The sequence below is a fragment of the Pristiophorus japonicus genome, chromosome 7 (genome assembly GCF_044704955.1).
Source record: "Pristiophorus japonicus isolate sPriJap1 chromosome 7, sPriJap1.hap1, whole genome shotgun sequence".
In the NCBI taxonomy this organism is placed as follows: Eukaryota; Metazoa; Chordata; class Chondrichthyes; family Pristiophoridae; genus Pristiophorus; species Pristiophorus japonicus.
The window spans coordinates 174,011,174-174,038,109 of record NC_091983.1 but is presented as its reverse complement, the minus strand read 5'-3'; the positions used below and the strand labels follow the sequence as shown (position 1 = coordinate 174,038,109).

Here is a 26,936-nt window from a genome sequence, read left to right as displayed (position 1 = left end):
AGTTCCAGATCCTCTAGGTGAAGATGTTTCCCCTCATATCTCCTCTAAACCTCCCTCCAATTACTTTAAATCTATGCCCCCTGATTGTTGAACCCTCCGCCAAGGGAAACAGGTCCTTCCTATCCATTCTATCCAGGCCCCTCGTAATTTTACACACCTCAATCAGGTCTCCCCTCAGCCTCCTCTGTTCCAAAGAAAACAGACCCAGTATCTCCAATCTTCTCCTCATAGCCAAAGTTCTCCAGTGCAGGCAACATAGAAACATAGAAAATAGGTGCAGGAGCAGGCCATTCAGCCCTTCTAGCCTGCACCGCCATTCAATGAGTTCATGGCTGAACATGAAACTTCAGTACCCCCTTCCTGCTTTCTCGCCATACCCCTTGATCCCCCGAGTAGTAAGGACTTCATCTAACTCCCTTTTGAATATATTTAGTGAATTGGCCTCAACTACTTTCTGTGGTAGAGAATTCCACAGGTTCACCACTCTCTGGGTGAAGAAGTTTCTCCTCATCTCGGTCCTAAATGGCTTACCCCTTATCCTCAGACTGTGACCCCTGGTTCTGGACTTCCCCAACATTGGGAACATTCTTCCTGCATCTAACCTGTCTAAACCCATCAGAATTTGAAATGTGTCTATGAGGTCCCCTCTCATTCTTCTGAACTCTAGTGAATACAAGCCCAGTTGATCCAGTCTTTCTTGATAGGTCAGTCCCACCATCCCGGGAATCAGTCTGGTGAATCTTCGCTGCACTCCCTCAATAGCAAGAATGTCCTTCCTCAAGTTAGGAGACCAAAACTGTACACAATACTCCAGGTGTGGCCTCACCAATGCCCCGTACAACTGTAGCAACACCTCCCTGCCCCTGTACTCAAATCCCCTCGCTATGAAGGCCAACATGCCATTTGCTTTCTTAACCGCCTGCTGTACCTGCATGCCAACCTTCAATGACTGATGTACCATGACATTCTTGTAAATCTCCTCTGCACCCTTTCCAGTGCAATCACATCTTTCCTGTAATGTGGCGACCAGAACTACGCACATTACTCCAGCTGCAGCCTAACCAGTATTTTATATAGTTCAAGCATAACCTCCCTGCTCTTGTATTCCATGCCTCAACTAATAAAGGTAAGTATTCCGTATGCCTTCTTAACCAACTTATCTACCTGGCCTGCTACCTTCAGGGATCTGTGGACCTGCATTCGAAAGGTCTCTTTGTGTCTCAGTGTTGTACCATTTAATGTGTATTCCCTTGCCTTGTTCGACCTCCCCAAATGCATTACCTCACACTTACCCGGATTGAATTCCATTTGCCACTGTTCTGCCTACCTGACCAGCACATTAATGGCCCTGAAATTCTGATGTCCTGGATCCGTGCAAAGTTTCTACGGACCCGAGAAGGCACTGGAAAAGCCGGTTTTCAGCGCGCAATGCTTAAGAGTTTAAAAACATGACTAAAATTTAAATTTTAAAAACACATTTATGTTAAAACCCTGCCCACTCAGATAATTTTATTTTAAACCCTAACCCTAACTTTTTTTTAATAATCGGGATTTAAAAAAAATTTAATAAACGTGTAACATTTTTAATTTCTATTAGTTTATTGTGTGAGGTGTTTTTTAAATGGTTTGCATAGTGTTTGTGGTATTTGGGGTTTTTCTCATTCATAGTAAAAGAGATTTGTAACTTACGAATCTCCTATTACTATGAATGAGAAAATACTTAGCTGTAATTGGGTGTCCAGGCACACGTGACTCCTGCGGACGTCCTGACGTGCACGTGCTGCGCGTCGTTGGGAGGAAGTCCCAACATGCGCAGCAGCTCCAGGTAAGTGCGCAGTTTATTTCTATTTTTTCAGGATTTACCCGTGGAAAGCCCTCCTCAGAATTTCAGGGCCAATATCTTCCTGCAGTCTGCAGCTTTCTTCTTCATTATCAACCACATAGCCTATTTTAGTGTCATCTGCAAACTTCTTATTCATACCCCCAACATTTAAGTCCAAGTCATTGATATATAGCACAAAAAGCAAGGGACCCAGCACTGAGCCCTGTGGAACCCCACTGGATACAGCCTTCCAGTCACACAAACACCCATCAACCATTACCCTTTGCTTCCTGCCTCCGAGCCAATTTTGGATCCATCTTGCCACTTTGCCCTGGATCCCATGGGCTATTACTTTCGTGACCAGTCTGCCATGTGGGACTTTATCAAAAGCTTTGCTAAAATCCATACACACTACATCGTATGCACTGCCCTCATCGACCCTCCTAATTACCTCCTCGAAAAATTCAATCAAGTTCATCAGACTGTCCTTGATTAATCCATGTCTTTCCAAATGAAGATTTATCCTGTCTCAGGATTTTTTCCAATAATTTACCCACCACCGAGGTTGGGCTAACTGGCCTGTAATTACTCGGTCTAGACCTTTCTCCCTTTTTAAACAAAGGTACCACGTTATCAGTCCTCCAGTTCTCTGGCACCACACCTTGTAACCAGAGACCTTGGAAAATGATGGTCAGAGCCTCTCTTGCTTCTCTTAACAGCCTGGGATACATTTCATCCGGACCTGGAGATTTATCCACTTCTGAAGTTGCTAAGCCCCTTGATATTGATTATGCCCCAGCTCCCAATCCTGCCTGGCTCCCAGTCTCATGTTTGATGGGCCTACTTATCTTATACTGAGAACCCTCTGCCCCACCGGTCATACTGCTGCACTCTTGCTGTGCATGTCCATGATGTAGAAAAGTTCCACCGCGCAAGCGCAAACGTGAATAAGATCTGCAGGGTATATACTAATGTCAATCGGTAATATATAGTCTTGTTAGAACTGTTGAAAGGTTAGGAAATCTAGGGCCAGTTCTTGGAGATCTACATGGCAAAATTGTTGTCAGCAATAATGGTCCAATATATATACCTCCTGCCGCCCACCACTGCATGCCATTAAAAAAAAACACCCAGCACAATCAGAATGATGAATAAAGTCAGACCCCCCCCCCCGCCCCCATCCTTAAATCTCACTTTTGGTTAGGAGGAGTAACCCAGTCCAGCTTCCCATCTGCTTCTTCTCTCCCCTGCACAGGGCCTCAACCAACAATCTGCTGTAACTCCTTCCATTCTTCATGCCACCAATGTAAAACAATATGGTGTCCATGTGTGAAAAACTAAACTGACTGCATTCGTATGTAAGCACGTAATAGTTTAAATAAATTGAAGACTGCTTTGGACACTATGTAGACAAATAGTGGGAATGAGAAAAATTTACAGTAGTTACAGTTAGCTGCACTTACTTAACCATATATGATGTACCAAATATATGATCATCCATCTAGTACCAAACTGTTACGGATTTCCACCTTTAATGTATAAGTCAGACAGGAACTATGGCCATAAACTTTAGGATCATTGTGATTTGTTGCTATCAAACACTTTGAAGAAAATAAAACATTTAGGGCATGAACTTGCCCCTCTCAAAGGCCCATTAGCGCCCCCTCAGAATTGCCTCCAGGGCTCCGCCGGCGCAAAGTGCTTTGCACCACGCCCTGCGATTAGATGATATCGCTGTATGCGACGACCCCTTATCGCCCCGCACCGACCCCTTTGCGTCCCGTGGGGCAAATTACCCTGCGGGATGCGAGATCGGCGCAGTGCGATGCCACCCACAGTAACTTTTCAATTGGCCCGACAATAGTGACCGCTGGTTCAGGCAGCCTGGCCCACCCTCTCGGGTGCTGAACTGCTGACCCGGCTCAAACCCTCCTTGGTGGCCCAGTGGGCACCACTGAAGTGGATGCAGCAGTCCCAGCGGCCCTCCCCTTTAAGAGAAGGGGGGGACATTGTGACGCAGAGACATAGCGCTGTTAGTGGCGCGCTGACGTCACCAGCGGCGTGCTGATGTGTGGAGCGCGGCGCTGAGCATCGCGCTGCACGAACGCCCGGGTTACCGCCCCACTATTTTTTTTTACTCTGAATTCTCGGCGATCTAGCAGCCCATCTCGTCGGGCGCTAAATTTCCGGCCAATTTGAAGTGCCCTCCCGCAATATCTTGCTGAGGGCAAGTTCTCCCCCTTATAATTTTTAACACTTTTTCTCCTTCCCCAGCATGTTGAATTTGTATTTGGTCACACCACCTTTCTCAGTGTCTTGATATTTTAAAAGTAGTTCATCTTGTATAATATTTTTTTCTTGGCACCTACCCACTTGTCACGTTGCATGAAATACAATGGGATTGGACATGATACATTTTCAAATGTTGTGAAAAGAATAGGTTTTTACACCCTGCGTTCGCTGTAAGTGGGAAGAAGATAATCAGCATACTCCTGGCACCCACTTAATTTAAGAATTTATATCGAGATGTAGCTAAAATTACATGTAATTCATGTTGATGACTCCTTCCTTTTTAGAGTCTCAAGGGCGGAAAGGACTTTGCTGCACTTTCCAGAAATCTGTCACAGTTTATCCAGACCAATTCTCATTGGCTACCTGCTGTAGCCGAGAAGATCCGAAATCTATCACAGCCGCAGCATTCCTGGAAGTCAGAAAAAAATTGACTACGTCTGTACTTTTCTATTTAATTTACAAGGGAAGAGGTTAAGCTTCAAACCAGGTTTGTCTCAAGACTACAAAATTCTCCTGATCTACAGTTGGATTAAAATGTCCCTCTGCACCTATTTATCTGTATTTCAGATTGTGTGTGGTATTGTTATTGGGTCTACAAAATTGATAACGCTTCTCCTTTCACGTTAAAGGGACCCATCCAATGTAATAGTATTGAAAGTGACTTTTATTATACATACAAAAATTAAAAAAATATATATAATGTACTTGAGTCGTTTCTGCAATAATTTATTGTAATTTTTTTTCTCAGCCTCAAGAATGAAAATGCAGCTGTATATTTTAGTTCACTTGCTGTCAAATCAATCTTGTGCAAAGACTGAACAATTTTATAAATGTCACATGAAATTACTATTTTATCTTGCATGTAATGGGATAATTATCAAAACATTATGTAAGATGATGAATTGGCCAATGGGCGATAAAGTTAAACTCTGTTATACCGATTGTGCCTATTGTATTAAATATAGCATTGTAAATATAACTTTGACTCCAATTAAAATCTGTACTTGATCCAAGCATAGACTTCCATAGAAATCTCAATAATTCATGATCCCAGCATAACCTTAACTATAAAATCCAAGCTAGGTAATGTTAACTACCTATTGTTACCCCAGATTCAAATTCAGCCCAAAATTGATGGGTAAAAACAGAAATCTCTTATTACTCCTGGCAGTAAGCACTCTATTTGAAATGAGTTTGGTTAATTTCAGTGCAGCTCTTAGTGGGCATGAGTCAGCTCATATGGACAATATCACACAAGTGACCCATTGCTGAGGCAGCTTAAAAGTCATCCTACTCTGTATCAGGTCTGTCCTGTACTTGACCGAAGAGCAACGTTCCCACTAAGCTGAGCGGTCGCACAGCGATCTGAAGGTCCCACACAGGCCGGTCACTGGCTTTACAATGGGGGATTTCGCACAAGCACAACATTTTGAATGGGCTGCGCTGCCCGTTAAAGACTCCGCGCGCCCCCCCAATTTTTTTTTGGGGGGGGAAATTGCCGAGGAGTGCTTAATGTTAATAGTGACATTTTTTGGGGGGTATCCAGCACTCGAGCAGGCGAACACAAAAATTCACTCAAAAATGTAAATGCACAATTTAACTATACTGAGGGAGAAAATGTCTATCTCCTTAAGGCCTGTTACCACCACAAATCAGCAGCCACGCTGCGGCCTGTCGTGGCCGCCGACTTTTCAATGGCTGTTGATAGCCCAATTGCCCTCCCGAGTTTTCCCGGCAGTGCCCTGATCTCCTTCCCCCCCCCCTGCCCAAAGCCTCCTTGATAAAGTGCAACATCCCCACCGACACCTGGGAGCCTCTGGCCAAAAACCGCCCTAAGTGGAGGAAGAGCATCCGGGAGGGCGCTGAGCACCTCAAGTCTCGTCACTGTGAGCATGCAGAAATCAAACACAGGCAACGGAAAGAGTGTGCGGCAAACCAGGCTCCCCGCCCACCCTTTCCTTCAACCACTGTCTGTCCCACCTGTGACAGAGACTGTAATTCCCGTATTGCACTGTGCAGTCACCTGAGAACTCACTTTTAGAGTGGAAGCAAGTCTTCCTCAATTTCGAGGGACTGCCTATGATGATGATGACCGCTCCGCTGCTGCCGATCCGTCTTAAGTGCGTCGTCATCGTGCACACCGCCAATCTGACACCCCCCCACCAAACGGCGATATTCCCCTCTGAAAATCTTCAGCCGCCCAGCGGTGCCAAAACAAGCTTTTTCTCTGTGGTCCAGTGAGGCTGTGGTCTTCTGTAGCGGCGGTGCGGCTTCCCTTAAAGGGGAGGATGCACTGCCGCTGCCGCCATTTTTTTTTTGTCACATGATTATCATGTCGGCCCAACAAATATGCCCCCGAGTTCAGCTGGGCCGCCAACAGGTGCCTCTTGGGTGCCGGGCCGCTAGCCTGGTCGGAATCCTCCCTGGTGGCCCAGTGGCCCGAAGTTTAAAAATCGCGAGGCTTTCTCCTTTAAGTGAAGGGGAGAGCTGTGATGACACGGCGCCTTGATGACATCATCACGGCAGTAACTCCCAACTTCCTGCACTCAGTTGCTGTCACCCCTCAGGTGTTGTCCGGATGCATGGAACAAAAAACAACAAAGAGCTGAATGTCACGCAAGAGTCGACCTGAAACGCAGGTAAAAACCATCAAAATGGGGTGGAAGCACCCCATTTCAGGCGGGGGGCAATTTCTACCCCACTGTGTTTTTAATTGTCTTTTTATGAATATACTTTAATATATTCAATCCATTGTCAGCCTTTGACTCATAACCAGCCTTTATGACCCTAACCACTTTTGTGTAAATCTTATTCGTGTTTACATTCTGTGAACTATTTAATCTAAGCGCACCATGGAGTCAACAAGCAGATTGATAATTCAAAGAAATCACAATCTATTGGAAACTTAATTGTATACAGAGGAAAACGGAGTTCTTTTGCATTGTTGATTAACCCCCAAATTTCTTCAAATAATGGGAGACCAGCAAGGAATTATTGGTGCCCGCACATTTCTTTTCCCATCAGTGTATGGTCTTTCTGATGGCAACATCAGCTGTCCCTGCAATTGCTGAACAATGAGCTGAGGGGTTTGTAGATATGAGTTTCTCACTCAGATTCACTGGCCATTTAATTTTATTCAACATTTGCTGCAGAAAATCTGAAACTAAAATCAGCTGACTGGTTCAGTAATAAACAAAGCAAGCACATTGTACTGAATCATAGACTCTGTATCTGGCATATTTTCATACATCAGAATCAGTGTCTCCCATTTCAAGAACTGTGCCTGAGCTATTAGTCCATATTTGTTTAAGTATCAAATATCACTGCTAATTCTAGAAAATATGTCAGTTATCTGTTAATGGTGAATTCTGTATTTTGGCCTTTTCCAGTTTGCTTGATTCTCTTTTTACTTACATGTAAATATATTGTCTCCACAGCTGTCATAATGTTTGCTTCCCACTATTAAAATGTCTGTAAACCAACAGAAGTGGAAATCCAATAAAATCTTTAAGCATAAAAAACCTGAAAGTAAGTCATACAGCACCAGCAGGAGCAGTGGCTAGACAGATATTGCACTAAAGACAGCTTATGAGCCTTGCATACTAATGTGTAGTCATGCTAAATCACTGGCTAGGCCTCAGCTGGAGTACTATCTACAATTCTGGACACCAAATTTTAGGAAATATGTCAAGCCCTTGGAGCAGGTATAGAGGAGGTTTACCAGGATGATACCAGGAATGTGGGACTTCAGGTATGTTGAGAAATTGGAAATGCAGAGAAGGTTAAGGGGAGACCTAGTTGAGGTATTCAAAAATTTAAAAATCTGGGCCTGCACCAGGTAATAGGAATGTGGCAGAGACAGAGGGGCCAAGTTTCCACAGGAGTTGATCTTATTTTTTTGGAGCAACTAGTTTTCTTTGGAGTATCTTAAAAATCGCAATTCTCCACATTTAGTTTGCTCCAGTTTCAGTTTCTTTTTAGTTCAGTTTTTTTTTTCAAAAGGGGGCGTTACCAGCCACTTAGGCCTGTTTTGGCCATTTAAGCAAGTTTAGACAGCCATTACTTACTCCAAACTAACTTAGGCCAGCGTATGTGTCCACTTTTGTACACTCAAAAAACCTTGCGGACACTTCAGAAATCAGGCGCAGGTAGCCAGAGATGGGGGGGGGGGTAAGGGAAGTTAAGGATTTTCCAAAGCACTAAACACCTTCACGACAACATTAAAGAAGCACAAATACATTTTAAGCACTAAGCACTAAAAAAAACACAAAAATAAGCATTCAATAACAAATAAAAAAATACAAGGAACGCACCAAGACTTACAAAGCACAAAAAGTAATAAGCAATTCATTAATAAATAAAAAATAGAAAGAACCCTGCACCTAAAGCACCAAGGTCAAAATAATAAGCAATCAATCAATCAATAACAAGTAAAAAAATAGAAGTCCTACCTTTATGTGAAGGGAAGGCAGCGGGCCGCCGATAGTGGAGGGGGGAGAGGGGAGGGGGAAGAGAGGAGGGCGGGGGTAACGTTAAACATACGAGCCTTCCCAGGTCCCATCCTACTCGCGTCTTGCCCCCAATCTCTGCTTTCCTGCTACCCCTGTCCCCCGAACATCTCCGAGACAGTCCCAAGGAACACTCAATGGCCTCAGTCATCTTCCTTCTTGACGGTCACTTTTGCCAGCTCCTTCTCCCTTTCTTGTTTGGCTTTCTGTTCCCGGGTTCTCCTATGTCCGATGACGGACATTACCGTCTGTTTCCTCGCAGGTCGCGGCGGGCGGGGAGCCCATTCGGCCAGGGCTAGGGGCGGCGTGCTTTGGGCCCCTCCCACACAGCCTGCAGCACACGCACACTGAATCTGGGGGCGAGGAGCTACTGCACATGCATGCACACTCTAGCGCGCATGTGCAGAGGTCCCGGCACTGTTTTCAGTGGCGGGACCTGGCTCCGCCCCCCCATGCATTCTGTTGCGCTACGCCAGGGCCCTACATCGGTGCTGCTGCGTGGAGAATACGAAGGTAAATAATAGATGCCGTTTATGTTCTGAGGTGCGCCATTCTAATCGTGGGTACAAACTTGGGCCCAGAGTGTGGGGAGATGAACATCAACTGGGACTTAATTTCACAGAGATTTACCACAGTCTGGGGTTTGTTGACTCAGGTCCTGCTTGCTCTCCTGTGGGCTTTGCAGCTTTTGGAAATGTAAAAGCAGAGGGAGATATAATGGCAAGGAAATGTCGATGGTAGCATTGTGGGATCCAAGGCTATTGCTGGAATTAAGTCAGCATTTAAAGCACTTGAGGCCAGCTGTTTTCTTTAAAATAGTGTACTAGGCTTGATGCACTTTAAATGCCTGATGACAATATTGAAATAGTACTGATGTATTAGTTCAGTACCATATCAATTCTTAGGCATTTCGGTGGCGAACTAAATATGTCTTCTCCTGTTAACAGGTAATCCTTTTCGAGGAGTGCTTGAAAAGGCAGAGCATGTAATGGGCCAATAATGTAGTCCTGCGCAGCCACCAGAACCATTGTTCCTTTGGTGCTAGTTCCACATGCATCCACATGAGCTGAATTTCCACAATATATTTTAGTGGAGCTTCTTGTGAAAGCAAATAATGTGCTGAGAGCGCCTCAAGAATCAGAATGTCGGGTGCCAGCAGCCAGTGAGGCTTTGTGATCTAACCAGAGCTCCATACATTTTGATCGCTATATTCCTCTTTCTTGTATTCTCCTGTTTGGGCTGCACAGTTCAACATTCTATTGGCTTTATTACTGCTCTACATTGGTTGGACTCCTAGGTCTGTTTTAACTATGTCCTCAACATCATATATGGTGTATGTGCAGTAGCCATTTTACTTCCTATGTGCAGTACTTCACATTTGTATTCAATTTTATCTTTTGTTAAATTTCATTACAATAGTTCTGGTCACTTTTATATTTTGACCAACTCATTTTGTAATTTCTGAGTTGTCTCCTCTGATTCCACTGTCATTCCGAGTTTGGTTCAATGAACCAGCAAAAATCTACGAGATGTTTTCAGGAAAAAAAGAGGTTAAAATGCTCAAGTACATGCCTGTCATACAGTATTAGCGTGATAAAGTAATTATGCTCGTCTGGAAATTACTTTGTCTCCCAAGTTTACTCTTTTACTCAGGCTATGTTACAAAGATACCAGGTATCTTCTAATTGTTGCTGTTTGGCATTACTAATACTTAATATAATAAATGTGTTAAAATAAGCAGGATATATATATGTTGGTGTATCTGTATATAGAACATGAAAATGAATGAACTTGTAATGTGATACAGGCAACTCAAGTTTATATTAAATATTTTTGCCATTTTTAATGGTATCTAATGTAACGCATTTGCTCGCGGCCCCCGGCCTGCGAGCACGATCGGAATAGGCCGGGGAACGGAAGGAGTAGCGTGGCGGCCTAGCTCAGCAGTCTGCGCGGCCCCCGGCCTGCGAGCACGATCGGAATAGGCCGGGGAACGGAAGGAGTAGCGTGGCGGCCTAGCCCAGCAGTCTGCGCGGCCCCCGGCCTGCGAGCACCATCGGAATAGGCCGGGGAACGGAAGAAGCAGCGTGGCAGCCTAGCTCAGCAGTCTGCGCGGCCTCCGGCCTGCGAGCACCATCGGAATAGGCCGGGGAACGGAAAGAGTAGCGTGGCGGCCTAGCCCAGCAGTCTGCGCGGCCTCCGGCCTGCGAGCACCATCGGAATAGGCCGGGGAACGGAAGAAAGCAGCGTGGCAGCCTAGCTCAGCAGTCTGCGCGGCCTCCGGCCTGCGAGCACCATCGGAATAGGCCGGGGAACGGAAGAAGCAGCGTGGCAGCCTAGCTCAGCAGTCTGCGCGGCCTCCGGCCTGCAAGCACCATCGGAGCGGAAGGAGCAGCATGGCGGCGTACCACTCCAGGGAGCAGCACGTGCTGGATCAGGAGAGCAACGGCAGTGAAAAGGGACGTCATCAAGGTCCAGGTCGGTGATTGGAGCGTGGGCAGGTACTGAAGGAGCGGCGAGGTCGGGGCGAAGCAACGGCGAGAGATTGTAGAGGGACGTGATCAGGGCCCAGGAGAGGCGTGAGTTCGGGGCCCAGAAGAGGCGAGAGTCCAGGGGCAACACGGGTCAGCCCACACTGCGATATGTGTGCGCACTAGGTCCGTGCAGCAGAGCTGGTCTCCAGTCGTCTTGGTTAATTCTTGCTACTGGGCCAAGACCTAGCTCTGTGAAATCCGTGTGGTGGCTGGTGTGCAACGGCCGCCACGTGTTAAAAAAATCCAAGCACAGGCATCTTCCACCCTTCAAGATTTAGTTTGGACCTGGAATTTTAGGTCCATCATTGAAACACCTGTGAACTTTCTGATGTGGAAGCAAGTCACCCTCGGTTCGAGGGACTGCCTATGATGATGATTTGCTGCTATCCATAGGGAACTCCTATTTCCTGGTACAAACTCCTGGAAAGTTGAGAGCCAAGGGGAAACTGAATGTTATGAACACCTGCTATGATTTTATCAAAGTATAAGAACGCCCTCCAGGACAAACTGAGGCAGTTCTAATGAGGAAAGAAGCATTGATTGGCAAGAAAATCTGCTTGTTGGTGTTTCATCTCATTCTCTACAATTTGGAGCTCATAGCTCATAATTATCTCCTTTACAGTGCCTACCAGGACATTTAAGTCTCATTATATTTGTTTTGGTGAAATAGGAGTGTTGTATTTTTAATAAATATTAGCAGCTCTCACATGGCATTGCTGATGGTGACTCAGACATTTTATAAGAACAGGGGTATTACGCTCAATAGTATGACCTGGAGCACTGCCTTAATCAGCATTGGGGTGCTCTGAGGTCTGCAAGCACTGGGAAAGGGGTCTTGGATCTAGAGTTACTGGGATGAGGGTCACAGAATTGTGCAATGGTTTGAGAGGGGTTCCCAGAGTTCTAGGAACACTGGGCAAGTTCTGGGTTCTCTGGAGAGGCAGGTGTCGGGGTCTGAGAGCATTGAGGACAGTTGTGAGATCAGTTGTGGTCTAACAATTTGTTTGCACTGGGGGAAGACCATAGGATCTGGAAGGGGAAGGAAGGCTAGTAACAGGAATTCAGGATCTAGCAGGACTAGGAAGGAGGGCTTCAAATAATTGGAGTGGGACAGAGTCTGGTATTATTGGGGATTGTTAGGATCTGGCAATATTAGGTGGGGAGGCAGGTCTAGTAGTCTTGTGGGATAAGAGGCTCGGAATAATGGGACCTAACTAAGATTTTAAATCATATGTAGATGGATTTTTTTTAAAATCTAGAATGTTCCTGACCCCACATCCACTGCTGTATGGAATCATTATGAACATTATGTATTCTGGTTAATGTTAACATTTTTAAAACCACAATTGTAAGATTTTTAATCTGGAGAAAAATTGGAAAGTAAGTCATTTTGGTTTATCCATAGTGAACAGACCATCACTTTTCAGGAAAGCTCATCATCATCATAGGCAGTCCCTCGGAATCGAGGAAGACTTGCTTCCACTCTTAAAATGAGTCTTAGGTGGCTGAACAATCCAATACGAGAACCACAGTCCCTGTTACAGGTGGGACAGATAATCATTGAGGGAAGGGGTGGGTGGGACTGATTTGCCGCATGCTCTTTCCGCTGCTTGCGCTTGATTTCTGCATGCTCTCGCCGATGAGACTCGAGGTGCTCAACGCCCTCCCGGATGCACTTTCTCCACTTAGGGCAGTCTTTGGCCAGGGACTCCCAGGTGTCAGTAGGGATGTTGCACTTTATCAGGGAGGCTTTGAGGGTGTCCTTGTAATATTTGCTCTGCCCACCTTTGGCTCGTTTTCCGTGAAGGAGTTCCGAGTAGAGTACTTGCTTTGGAAGTCTCGTGTCTGGCATGTGGACAATGTGGCCTGCCCAGCAGAGCTGATCAAGTGTAGTCAGTGCTTCAATGCTGGGGATATTGGCCTGGTCGAGGACGCAAATGTTTGTGCGTCTGTCCTCCCAGGGGATTTGTAGAATCTTGCAGAGACATAGTTGGTGGTATTTCTCCAGCGACTTGAGATGTCTACTGTACATGGTCCATGTCTCTGAGCCATACAGGAGAGCGGGTATTGCTACAGCCATGTAGACCACGAGCTTGGTGGCAGATTTGAGGGCCTGGTCTTCGAACACTCTTTTCCTCAGCACTGGCGCACTGGAGGCGGGGTTGAATCTCGTCGTCAGTGTCTGCTCTTGTTGATAAGAGATATGGGAAATGGTCCACGTTGTCCAGGGCTGCGCCATGGATCTTGATGACTGGATGAACAGTCACTGTCTCATTCATAGAGGCATTCTCTCCTCTAACGTCCAGTTTCAGAAAGCCACACTAACTCAGAGAGGCATTTTCCCTCATAATTTTATCACTGACCCTGACATTGCAACTTTGCTCCAGGCACAGGCGTTGTGCTAGGAGTGGGAATTTTTGATCTGTTACATGACCAGGAGTTCCCATTTGTAACCTGCAATGCAGAGTCTGCTTCCAAAGCCAAGTAGCAGCTTCAGATTATAAGCTGCAGCAGCAAGATCATCACTGAGGGGATGGAGTGGTAGCAATTTCCTAGCCAGATAACATGGGACAGCAGATCAGTCGATGCATAGTGAGTGTACAGATTTGCTGCCCAAGAGAGAGAAAAAAACAATTTGGGAGAAAACTCTGGGAAATTTTTGTCCAAATCTCCAAGGCCACCTCCAGGAAACTGCAGCAACTGAAATCACTAATTACACCTAACCCTCACCTATCTTTAACAACTCAAGATATCTTCCACTCCCAGGAATTCCATTTACAGCTATGCTTGTTTAGCTTTTGCTTCCTGATCCTGCAAGCTTATCACTATGCCTTTAAAGTTCCTCTGCCGGTGTTGCTAAACAACTCCTCCCCCAGTCCCCCAGCACTCAATGTTTGGATGGCTTTGCACTATTTCCTCCTGTTTCAGGATTCATTCAGCAACATTTTATATCTGCATTTCTATGAATTCTAATTTATCATGTTGTGATCAGCCAGTAGGATTCTCATTATAACTATCTGCTCTAATAGTGAAATGAACATGTATTTTTTAAAAAAGTCAACAATGTGTATGCTAGGGTGGGTGGCATGGGCTGTAATTAGACCCGGCTGTAATATCTCACCATGGATTAATTTACATCCAGGTCTGCCCCATATAGCTGCTTACCTCCTCAATGCAGCTGCTGCCTTTCTCAAGCCCACTGGTACCTGCTGATATATTCCTATAAAAATACAATAAGCATCATAAATCCAAATAACTATTCGCATATGTGTATTGTGCTTCAGTAGAAGTTGAAACTGAAATTAACTCGGACCACAGTGAAACAGAAATCCCTTGAGACATTGTCACTGGTGCAGTGAACTGAATAGCTTTCTGTGCTGCCATTTCCTTACTTCTATGAGAGGCCTGCAATTCACAACAAATATGTTAGGTGCTAAATCAAACTATGTGCAATATAATTGTACAAACTGTATGCTGCCAACAACAGAGAAGAAGTGTTAGACACTCCTTCCTATGAGCATTGACATGGGACATAAAGAAGTAAACATATACAGGTTGAACCTCCCTTACCTGACACCCTCGGGACCTGGCCTGTGCGGATGAGGGATTTTGCCGGATGAGGGATTTTGCCGAATGAGGGGAGGTCATCGGCCCGAGGGGAGGAGGTCAGAGGACCCTGAGGTGTCAGCGGGCCGAGTGGGCCCCGAGGTGTCGACGGACCGAGCGGGCCCCGAAGTGTTCTAGATTGAGGGGGCTTCTGCTACTGCTGATCACTTTCTTTCGAGTAAGTGTGTGGATTTTCTGTTTAGGTGAAGGATTTAATTAAATCATAAAGGAAAGGTATCACCATTGTGCCTAAAAAAGGAATGGGAGACTTAGGGGGGGGAGGGGGGTGGAGTTCTGCACATGCGCCACCCAGCGGCCGGGAATGGTGCCGGACGAGGAGTGCTGCCGGATAAGGGAGTCCCGGATAAGAGAAGTTCAACCTGTATAAAGCTCAATTTTCCCCAATGCTGTAAGGTTCAAAAATCCACGGCCGCATTTTATGGGAACACCCTAAGGACAAAAAAACTAAGATGGGATCGTACTATACATTTTAAATGAACATTTTTGACCAAGTAAAATCCTCAGACCAGGCAGGCTGGGAAAACGTGTGGGCGGATGCAGACATTGTGGAGTCTGGCTCACAAGCGAGACAGAGGCACTGGCCAATGGGGGAAAAGTGCATTCTGGCAAGCCAATCAGGGGTCGAGTCGGGCCTGAAGTGGGGAAATCCTCAACCAATGGGGACTACCCGGCCCAGTTTGAAAATATGACTCACCCCTAATCAAATTATGAATGTGGACCATCATCTACCTAATTAATATGGACAGTGGACAATAGTCCTGAGATCACTGCGGTGATGGCCCATCAAAGGGGAGGCCCAAGCCGATTGACTCCCAGGACTGTTACAATGGACCAGCAGACTTTGAGGCACCAATGTGCACTGAAACAATACCCCTGTCCTCACACCTACCTGTACCTGTGACATCTTCTGATTAAATATTCAAAGCTATCTCCCCGCCCAAACTTACACAATGGACCACCAACTGAGTTTGAGCGCGAAAAGGCCAGAACTAAATTGGATACAAATATAGGACCTACGGAACCACCGAGAGGGAAGAAACAGCTGGAGCAGTAGGAGAAGGAGTCGAGGAGCAGTAGCAGTCACAGACAGACAGAAACCGAGAGAGAATGGAGACAGACTGTTACCGGCTGGGAAACCTACCATCGAACGGGCCCTGGACTCGACTTTTGTGCAGAATATACAACCCAACTGCCGAGAGGCCCAACATCGTCTCAAGAAGCCGAACCACACACCGAACAACGCTCCGAGGCCAACCAGCTGAAGAACCGGAGACCGAAGTAACTGGGAGAGGCAACATTCACTCCAGCTACCCAGTAAACCAACCATCTTAAGGCTAAAAAAATAACTGTCAAAAGGGATCGTAAGTACTATCCTGGGGCTTCTTTTCCCAACTGTCAGCCGAGGTCAGTCAGGTAAAAAGGAGGGTGGGGGTGGTGTTGGAACTGTCTTGTAAAGATAAAATTATGTAAGGTTTTCGTTGTGTCCATTTCTTCCCATAGATTTTCATAGTTTATGTGTGTGTCTGATATGTGTTTTGATGAAGTTTGACCTTGTTGGAAATTTACCGTGGTTAATAAATTGGACTTACCCATTTTTTTTTCATTCCAAGGACCACTTGCCTCTGAGTGTTTTGTTTTCCCTTGTGGAAGCTCATAATCCACCAAAATTCTGAGCTTAGAACCAGATAGGAGTGCTAGGGCACTTCGAAACCGCCAGTTTAATGGTCAGCGAGCCATAAGCTGCTGGACTGTCCCCGAGAAGGGACAGAGAGGCCCAATACACCAACAGTCACCAAAGACCCCCGTAATTGGGCAGAGCAAAAACCCCCTACATTGCCATTTTTTGACATATTTCAAGAGTTACGCCCATTTTTTGGGGGCCCGACTACTCCCCCAAAAAACTTGAAAGTTTCCCCGTTCTAATTTTTGAAATTGACGCCGCGCAGCCTGTCCTTTAGCTCCGGTGGGGGGGTGGAGCCTAATGTCTGCGCCGAAAATGGATGCTCCCTCCCCCTTCCTGTACATGCGTGAAAAAAAAGGCTTTTTTATGTGACTGCTATGAGTGCGCGTGCCCAATACTTTAATTCTGAGTGCTGTGTGAGAACTTAAAATTGAAGTTGCAATATGCAACGTGGCTCAAGGACCAAGAATTTCTCACTGTATGGAGGCCCTGGTTACTGTAATTGAGGCCAGATGCCATGAGCTGGATACCAGCAGAGGTCAAATAAAAGTTTCACCAAAAGAAATGAAGAAACGCTGGAACCAACTTTCACAAGATCACTGTGCAATGGTGACCACCCCGAGGTCCAGATCCAGTGCAAAAAGGAGTGGAGGGACCTTGGTCAAGCAGCTCGTGTAAGTAATATTTTCATTTATTCACTGGAATTACAATTGTAAATGTGACCGTCTGTATGACCCACCCAGCAGAAAGACACCCTCTAAAAAGTTATATTTTCATCTTTGCAGAGGAAGGTGACACACAACAAAAGAGAGAGAACTTGAACAGGAGGAGACCATGCAAATCTGCACCCACGGACATACCTGGAAGACAGGGTCACTGCTTTGATGGGTCCTTCCTGGAGAAAAGCAACCACCACTGCACAAGCTGGGTCCACACTCAAGGGAGAGGGTAAGTCCTGCAAATTCCACAGTCTGGCTTTGCTAAATGTTAAGTACTGTGTGGGCTAGCCATGCTTCGGTTCATGGGAATGTCTCCGTCAGCTACGCTTCAGTTGGTGCAATGTGCTATCATTCATCGTGGCCCTTCAAATGAGCCTGCAGCCTGCAGTGTGAGCCTACTCATGCCACCCGGCCCTCTCCTCTGCTGCTAACCATTTGTCTGTTCTGTTATATTTTGCAGAACTTGAGGCCAACCCTGATGAGGCTGAAGAGGAGAACATCTTCCAATCCGACCTTCCAGACCAAGAGCATGGGGGTGAGGGGGAGGATGAAGCCCTCACTGTTGTACTCACTCTGGAGGGGGTTCTGGTGCCGTCCATTGAAGTGCCAGCCCCTTTCCTGAGTGGTACAAGTGTTGAGACATTTCATGGTTTCACACAATCCGAGGCTGTGGGTCCCAGTGGGATGCAGCGAGACACACCCAGGGTGAGGAGGGGAAGGAGAGCTCGACAGCGCTCTCCTGAAGTGCAGGATGTAACAGGTGTGGTTCAGAAGATGGCAATGAGTGGGGAGAGCATTGACTTTACGCAATCGCTCCTGCACACTATCAGTGGGGTGGGTGATGAGGTATTGGGACTGTCAGGAGAAGTAACAACACTAACGAGAAATGGGAACACTATCCGGGCACATAAGGGATGAATTGTCGCAGGTAGCCGATACACTGTTGGTGAACATTAGGGAGGGAATGTCGCAGGTAGTTAATACGCTGTCGGGGCACATGAGGGAGGGAATGTCGGAGGCAGCTGCTGCAATAAGGGAACACGCCCAGACCCCGCGGCCATTGACGGAATCAACTGCCACTCCCACTCCAATCCCCAGACCAGCCTCTGAAGAGGCCCAAGCCGGGCCTTCCACATTACCGACTGCTCACGCCCCCCCCCCCCCCCCCCCCCCATCAAGAAATGCGCATTACCCAAGATGCTCAAAAGAATACTTTCCAACCCGAGAAACACTGCGCCACCACCTGTGGGCAGGGGTAGAGTCACCAAGACCAAACGCAGAGGCGGTCTTAGAATAAGGTGGAGAGGAGATGGGCGCAGCCTTTCTTTGCTGCTGTTGTTGTTGTTACTGTTGTAAGTGATTTTAAAGTTTGTAAGTGATCTTAACTGAATACTTTAAAGTTTGATTCAAGAATATTTTTATTAAAGTTAAACTTTTGAATAAAATATAACTGAATCATTTCCATTATTTGTTCCATTATTAACACAACTTTTTCAAGTAACGAAGAATCATTTCCATTATTTGTTCCATTAACACAACACAACATTACGGAACAGGTCCAAACAGTAAACATGGTCCATTTGGAATAGTCACCGCTGAGACTTCAGGCAGCAAAGCGTTCACAGATGAGCTGCTGGTGCAAGGCTCGAGCAGTCGTTAAAGGCGCACAGCGCCGACCGACATTCTGACCCTTGAGCCCGGTGAGGAGACGTTCGGTGGTGGGGTGGTACTTTGAAAAAAATCAAAAATTAAAGAATTGCATTAGACTTCCATTTTCTCCCTTTTGACTTAGAAACAATTAAGATTGATGATGCATCTTCTTTGCCTTCTTGACTCCCTCCAAAACTTCAGCTAAAAACAATGCCGTCTTTCTGCGCCAACTTTTTAATCTGCATTACTTTTTCTTAAGTGCCTGGAAGGTTTTTCGGGAGTGGTCACATACGTCATCCTAGGAAAAATGTAAGTTGGCCAAACTTGCTTAAATCTGAAAAACTGCCGCAGACATCATGAAAAGTCTCCTATGATGCAAAAAAATCGTAACCTAAAAGAATCGTACCTAACTGAATTATGCTGGCGTAGAAACTTTGGGGAAACTTGGAGATTTTTATTTACCCCCAAAAAAAGGGTGCATTCCAAAAAAACGGCGCAGGTTATTGGGGAAAATTGAGCCCATAATACTGAGAAACCTGGGTGAGGGGGTCAATGCACATAGTGCAGGACAACTGTAAGGTGGAAAAGAGTGATAGGGAAGAAGCAATTAATCAGCAATTATTGATTGGATGATATCTAGTTTCGATTTAAAAGCCTAGCGATTGTAGGAGGAAGGAAGTGCGTCCCCTAAGCAAAGCAAAGTTGTCCTTCCAAATCTGTCTCTTGTTTCCCAATCAGTCTTATTGTTATTCTTTCGCTCAGTATCTATCTTGCTTTCTCTTTGTATTAGTCGCTTCCTCATTCTTTACTGCAAAGGTTTGTAGTCTCATTTTTCTTTTTAAAATGTTTGCCAAAATTTATTCTGCCATTACTCCTTCTTTCCTCTTTTAATACAGTGCCCTCTTACAAAAGCAAAACAGTAATATAGAGCTGAGTACTCAAATGTTTTAACAATTATAAAGGCTTGTAAAGAAAGAAAGACTTGGATTTATATAACCCCTTTCACAACCACTGGACGTCTCAAAGCACTTTACAGCCAATGCAGTACTTTTGGAGTGTAGTCATTGTTGTAATGTAGGAAATGCGACATCCAATTTGCGCACAAGCAAGCTCCCACAAACAGCAATGTGCTAATGACCAGATCATCTGTTTTTTGTTATGTTGATTGAGGGATAAATATTGACACAGGAGATAACGCCCCTGCTCTTCTTCAAAATAGTGCCATGGGATCTTTTACATCCACTCGAGAGAGCAGTCGGGGACTTGTTTTAATGTTTCATCTGAAAGACGGCACCACCGACAGTCACTGCACTGGTTCTCACGTCCCTTGGGGAGAGGGGTGGGATTTGAACCCACAACCTTCTTGTTATATTATGTGGACATGTATTTACTCTGTACAGCCACCAGAGGGCTCATTCCCCGGAGTCCCAAGGAAGGCTTCACAGGTTGGAGAGGCATTCTGGAGACCTGCAATAAAAGACTAAGGTCACACTTTACTTTAAGCTCACAGTGTTCAGTCTGACTCTTTCTGCATACACTACAACTGGCGACGAGATACAGATAGCGAACCCAAAGATGCAGAGAACAGTGGGCATCCTGGAAAAATTTTCGGAGGGAGATGATTGGGAAACTTTTGTGGAGCAACTCGACCAATACTTCGTAGCCAACGAGCTAAATGGGGAAGAAAGCGCTGCCAAACGAAGGGAGATCCTCCTCACTGTCTGTGGGGCACCAACGTATGGCCTCATGAAGAATCTGCTCACTCCAGCGAAACCCACGGAGAAATAGTACGACGATTTGTGCACATTGGTCCGAGAGCATTTGAACCCGAAGAAAAGCGTTCTGATGGCGAGGTACCGGTTCTACACCTACAAAAGATCTGAGGGCCAGGAAGTGGCGAGTTATGTTGCCGAGCTAAGACGCCTTGCAGGACATTGCCAATTTGAAGAACATTTGGAGCACATGCTCAGAGACTTTTTCGTACTTGGCATTGGCCACGAAACCATACTTCGCAAACTTTTGACTGTAGTGACCCCAACCTTGAGTAAGGCCATAGCGATAGCCCAGGCGTTCATTGCCACCAGTGACAATACTAAGCAAATCTCTCAGCACACAAGTGCTGCTACAAGTACTGTGAACAAAGTGATGATGTTTTCGAATCGTAACGTACAGAGCAGGTCACACATACCTGCAGCTGTATGTCCGCAGATGACTGAGTCCACCATCAAGGGTGATGAATGCAAGGCCATTAACATCTTGTTGGTGCTGTGGGGGTGATCATCATTTCCATTCATGCCGATTCAAAGAGTACATTTGCAAGGGCTGTGGAGCAATGGGACACCTCCAATGAGTATGCAGGCGAGCTGCTAAGCCTGTTAAACCTGCAAGCCACCAGGTTGCAGAGGAGGATCACGACGAAACAGAGCCTCAGATTGAGGAGGCAGAAGTACATGGGGTACACACATTCACCACAAATTGTCCCCCGATAATGCTGAATATTGAACTAAATGGACTCCCGGTGTCAATGGAGCTGAATACGGGGCGCAAGCCAGTCCATCATGGGCAAAAAGACTTTTGAAAAGTTGTGGTGCAACAAGGCCTCAAGGCCAGTCTTAACTCCAATGCGCACGAAACTAAGAACTTACACAAAAGACCTGATTCCTGTAATCGGCAGTGCTACTGTAAAGGTCTCCTACGATAGAGCGGTGCACAAGGGGTTGGTCCCGGGGGTCAGGTTCATTTCTGACCTCCTTGAGCGGTTCGAGTCGCTCCTACTCCCTTGGGTTCTAGACTCTGGGTTTATTTGGGGGATGTGATAAAAGTGCAAAGGACAACTGGTTTGCTGCAAAAGAACTTTGACTTTATTATAGGCAATAAAATACAATGTCAAACTTATAATCACTCTAATAAAGAACAATACATCACACATTTAAAGGGGGTTACAGTAAAAATTACACCCCCCACCTCCCAATACCTAATCCTAGCTAGGTTAGACTCCAGGGCAGGCAGGGACCAGGGACTATGCTCACCAATCCTTTCTGGTCAGTTAGCGGTAATTCGTGATTTCGGGGTTCGTTGAATTCTATAGGTTCTGCTTGCCGTACCCCGAACGTCGGAGAAGACTTCTTACTGCGCAATCTTCAGTTGGGTTGATTCTGCTGATGCGGTAAGGCGCGTTTTGGATCTATGGGATAAGTACCCGGTTTCCTTCGTTAGAAATGGGTTCAAAGTCTCTTTAGGTAATGTTTTCACCTGTTGGTAGTCAGGCCTTAGATTGTAGAGTGGAAACTTTCGATTCTTCTGTTTCTTTCTGTTGGAGTTTTGTTTCGAGTTTGGTCGATCGCGGTGGTTTTTCATTGGTACCATCTTGGCTGTGGTCGGTTGCTGCCGTGATGGTGATGTTCTTCCTTCCTTCAGGACTTCGAGGCTGGAGAAGTTAGTTTTCAACTGTCACGTTGGTCTCTCTCCCTTTTTGATGGCATAGTCATATAGCACGAGCAATATGGCATACCTTCTGTTAAAACAGGGGCCAGTTATACGATTTGAGTTGTCCTAATCTTCGCTCCAAATCAGTCCAGAATTCTTTGTTTAAATTTGGCGGGCTTGACTTTTCTTTGTAATATTTTGGCGGGCTCGCTAAAAGTTAATATGGCTTGGGTGGGTTGCATTTTTAAATCTGTTTCCTGATGGAAATATTAGCTTTGTATTTGTAGCTTTTGTGCTCGTATTTTCGCATACAGGCTGTAGTGGGCCCTTTGTTCTTATTCATGTTGAAGATGGCTTTTCTCAGTTTAGTTTGATGGCTGGCCATCTCTGAGTTATTGTTGTAATGTAAATGTCTCTTGTGGAGAAGGGTTTTCGAGTGTCCATTCCTCTAGACAATTTAACTTAGTCCCAACACCCAGATAGTTCCAATAATCAAGTGGGCTTCTTTAGTTCCTTAGGCCCGCCCACAGGCTTGAATTTGTCTTGTAAAAGTCCAAAATTTGATTCAAGTTCTTAGGTTCTTCCATAAGCACTTTAGGATTTCAAACTTTCCGGTAGATAGTCCCAAATTAAATTTCCTTTCGAATGAGCCCAAACACTGGGGGGGTTCTCTGTGAATTTTGCATCCTTCACGCTGCTCAGCAGGAGTTGGCTGGAAAAGATACGCTGGAACTGGGACGACATCCGAGCGCTATCTCCCACTGATGACACTTCGTGTGCCCAGGTCTTAAACAAATTTCCTTCACTGTTCGAACCAGGCATTGGGAAATTCCAAGGAGCAAAAGTGCAGATCCACCTAATTCCGGGGGCGTGACCCATCCATCACAAGGCGAGAGCAGTACCATACATGATGAGAGATAGGGTAGAGATCGAGCTAGACCGGCTGCAAAGAGAGGGCATCATTTCACTGATTGAGTTTAGCGAGTGGGCCAGTCCTATGGTCCCAGTCCTCAAGGGAGACGGCACCATCAGAATCTGTGGTGATTACAAAGTAACTATCAATCGTTTCTCCATGCAGGACCAAATACCCACTACCAAAAGCCGACGACCTCTTTGTAACGCTGGCAGGATGAAAGACGTTCACGAAGCTGGATCTGACTTCAGCCTACATGACGCAGGAACTGGAGGAATCATCGAAGGCCCTCACCTGCATCAACATGTCTTTTTGTTTATAGCAAATGTCTGTTTGGAATCCGATCAGTGGCGGCGATATTCCAGAGAAACATGGAAAGTTTACTGAAGTCGGTCCCGCACACCGTGGTCTTCCAGGACGACATCTTGGTCACAGGTTGGAACACAGTCGAGCACCTGCAGAACCTGGAGGAGGTTCTTAGTCGACTCAGCTGCGTGGGGCTCAGGTTAAAACGCTCAAAGTGCGTTTTCCTGGCACCTGAAGTGGAATTCCTGGGAAGGAGGATTGCGTCGGATGGCATCAGGCCCACCAACACGAAGATGGAAGCAATCGAGAACGCACCGAGGCCACAGAACGTGACGGAGCTGCGGTCATTTCTGGGACTCTTGAACTATTTTGGTAACTTCTTACCGGGTCTCAGCACACTGCTAGAGCCACTACATGTCTTACTATGGAAAGGGGGCGAATGGGTTTGGGGCAAAAGCCAAGAAAATACCTTTGTAAAAGCGCGAAAATTGTTATGCTCAAATGAATTGCTTGTGTTGTATGATCCATGTAAGCATTTGGTACTAGCATGTGATGCGCGTCATATGGCGTCGGGTGTGTATTGCAACAAGCTAATGATTTCGGGAAACTGCAACCAGTTGCTTATGCATCCAGGAGTCTGTCTAAGGCCGAGAGAGCCTTCAGCATGATTGAAAAAGAACCATTAGCGTGTGTTTATGTGGTAAAGAAAATGCATCAATACCTGTTTGGGCTAAAATTCGAATTGGAAACTGACCGTAAGACACTTATATCCATTTTCCGAGAGTAAAGGGATAAATACCAACGCATCGGCCCACATCCAGAGATAGGCGCTCGCATTGTCCACGTACAGCTATGCCATCCGCCACAGGCCAGGCACAGAAAACTGCGCTGATGCTCTCAGTAGGCTGCCATTGCCAACCACAGGGGTGGAAATGGCGCAGCCCGCAGATATAGCCATGGTTATGGAAGCATTTGAGAGTGAGCAATCACCCGTCACTGCCCGGCAGATCAAAACGTGGACAAGCCAGGACCCCTTATTATCTCTAGTCAAAAGATGTGTGCTTCCTGGGAGCTGGTCCTGTGTCCCAGTGGAAATGCAGGAAGAGATAAAGCTGTTCCAGTGGCACAAAGATGAAATGTCTATACAGGCAGACTGCCTTCTGGGGGGCAATCGAGTAGTGGTCCCCAAGAAGGGCAGAGACACCTCATCAATGACCTACACAGCACTCACCCAGGCATCGTAATGATGAAAGCGATAGCCAGATCCCACGAGTGGTGGCCTGGTATCGATGCGGACTTAGAGTCCTGTGTTCACAGATGTAATACATGCTCGCAGTTAAGCAATGTACCCAGGGAGGCGCCGCTAAGTTTATGCTCTTGGCCCTCCAAACCATGGTTCAGGGTACATGTCGACTATGCAGGCCCGTTCTTGGGTAAAATGTTCCTTGTGGTTGTAGACGCGTACTCCAAGTGGATTAAATGTGAGATAATGTCGGCTAGCATGTCCGCAGCCATTACAGAAAGCCTGCGGGCCATGTTTGCCACACATGGCTTATCCGATGTCCTGGTGAGCGACAACGGGCCATGTTTCACGAGTGCTGAGTTCAAAGAATTCATGGCCCGTAACGGGATCAAACATGTCACATCTGCCCCGTTTAAACCAGCGTCCAATGGTCAGGCAGAGAGAGCAGTGCAAACCATCAAGCAAGGCTTGAAGAGGGTAATTGACGGCTCACTGCAGATTCGCCTATCCCGAGTCCTGCTTAGCTACCGCACGAGACCCCACTCATTCACTGGGATCCAACCTGTTGAACTGCTCATGAAAAGAGCACTTAAGACAAGGCTCTTGTTAGTTCACCCTGATCTACATGAACAGGTAGAGAGCAGGCGGCTTCAACAAAGTGCATACCATGATAGCGCAAATGTGTCACGCGAGATTGAAGTCAATGATCTTGTATTTGTATTAAATTATGGACAAGGTCCCAAGTGGCTTCCCGGGACTGTCATGGCCAAAGAGGGGAGCAGGTTGTTTCGGGTCAAACTTTCAAATGGACTCATTCACCGGAAACCCTTGGACCAAATCAAACACAGATTCACGGACTATCCTGAGCAACCCACCTTGGACCCTATCTTTTTTGATCCCCCAACATACACACCAGTGGCAACATCACGGTTGACCACGAAGCAGAACCCATCATCCACAGCAGCCCTACAGGGCCCAACACACTAGGCAGCCCAGCAAGGCCAGCTGCACAGCAGCCCAGCGAGGGCCCAAGAAATGATTCAACAACACCAGTTTTCACAAGACGATCAACCAGGGCAAGAAGGGCCCCAGATCGACTCACATTGTAAATTGTAAATAGTTACACTATTGACTTTGCGGGGGAATGTTATATATGTGGACTTATATTTACTCTGTACAGCTACCAGAGAGCTCATTCCCCGGAGTCCCAAGGGATCCCATCATCCCTTGGGAGCACAGGTATTTAAGAAGGCTTCACAGGTTGGAGAGGCACTCTGGAGACCTGCAATAAAAGACTACGGTCACACTTTACTTTGAGCTCACAGTGTTCAGTCTGACTCTTTCTCCATACACTCCACTTCTGACTCAGGTGAGAGTGCTACCCACTGAGCCACAGCTGATACTGTGTACAAAGAAAACTCAAAACTGCCACAGAAAATAGAGACAATATTGTGTTTGAACTCATTTTTTCCGACAGTGCAGTGCTCCCTCAACACTGCACAGGAGTGTCAGCCTCGATTTTGTTTTGTTCTCAAGTCCCTGGAATGGGACTTAAACCCACAACCTTCTGACTCAGAGGCGAGAGTGCTACCCACTGAGCCACAACTGACACTACAAAGAAAACTCAAAACTGCCACAGAAAATAGAGACAACATTGCTTTTAAGAGCTCATTTTAATTTGAGTGAGTCATGGCATTTCTTACTCTTCTGAAGATAAGATTAGTTTATATCTATGAAACATAATACATATGTTATATTGTGTCTCATCTACAGTGTATGTAGATTATAGGCATCAAATCAAGAATTTTTTGTTTTCCATAGTCTAACATCTTCATTGTATTTACCCACAGAGCACTACTGGCAAAATAACCTTTAAAAAATCCTGGGCTGTCAATGAGATAGCTGGTTCATTTTGCTTGGATTCAAGCCCCACTCCAGAGACTTGAGTATATGATCTAGGCTGGCACTTCAGTGCAATACTGAGGGAGTGTTGTATTGCTAGAGGAACCATCTTTCAGATGAGATATTAAACCGAGGTCATCGTCTTCATGTTTAGGTGAACTTTTTTTTTGGTGGGGGTGTGGTAGCGGGGTGGGGGGGGCGCGCAGTAGGAGTCCTATTTTGGTTACAATGGGTTATCAAATCCTGTACTTTCACAGCGTTAATGTGGCTGATCCAGTTCAGTTTCTAGTCAACCCTCTAGGTTTTTGATGGT

At 46.0% G+C, this 26,936-nt stretch overlaps 1 protein-coding gene across 2 annotated transcripts in view; it reads left to right on the top strand.

The window, feature by feature from the left end:
- The window catches only part of bckdhb (branched chain keto acid dehydrogenase E1 subunit beta), a 541,209-nt gene extending 536,391 nt beyond the window's left edge, over positions 1-4,818 (top strand). For both annotated transcript variants that reach the window (XM_070885573.1, XM_070885572.1), the window contains one exon: positions 4,399-4,818. The gene's annotated coding sequence lies outside the window, so the exon portion shown is untranslated. The remainder of the gene's footprint in view (positions 1-4,398) is intronic.
- Positions 4,819-26,936: the final 22,118 nt, after the last annotated feature.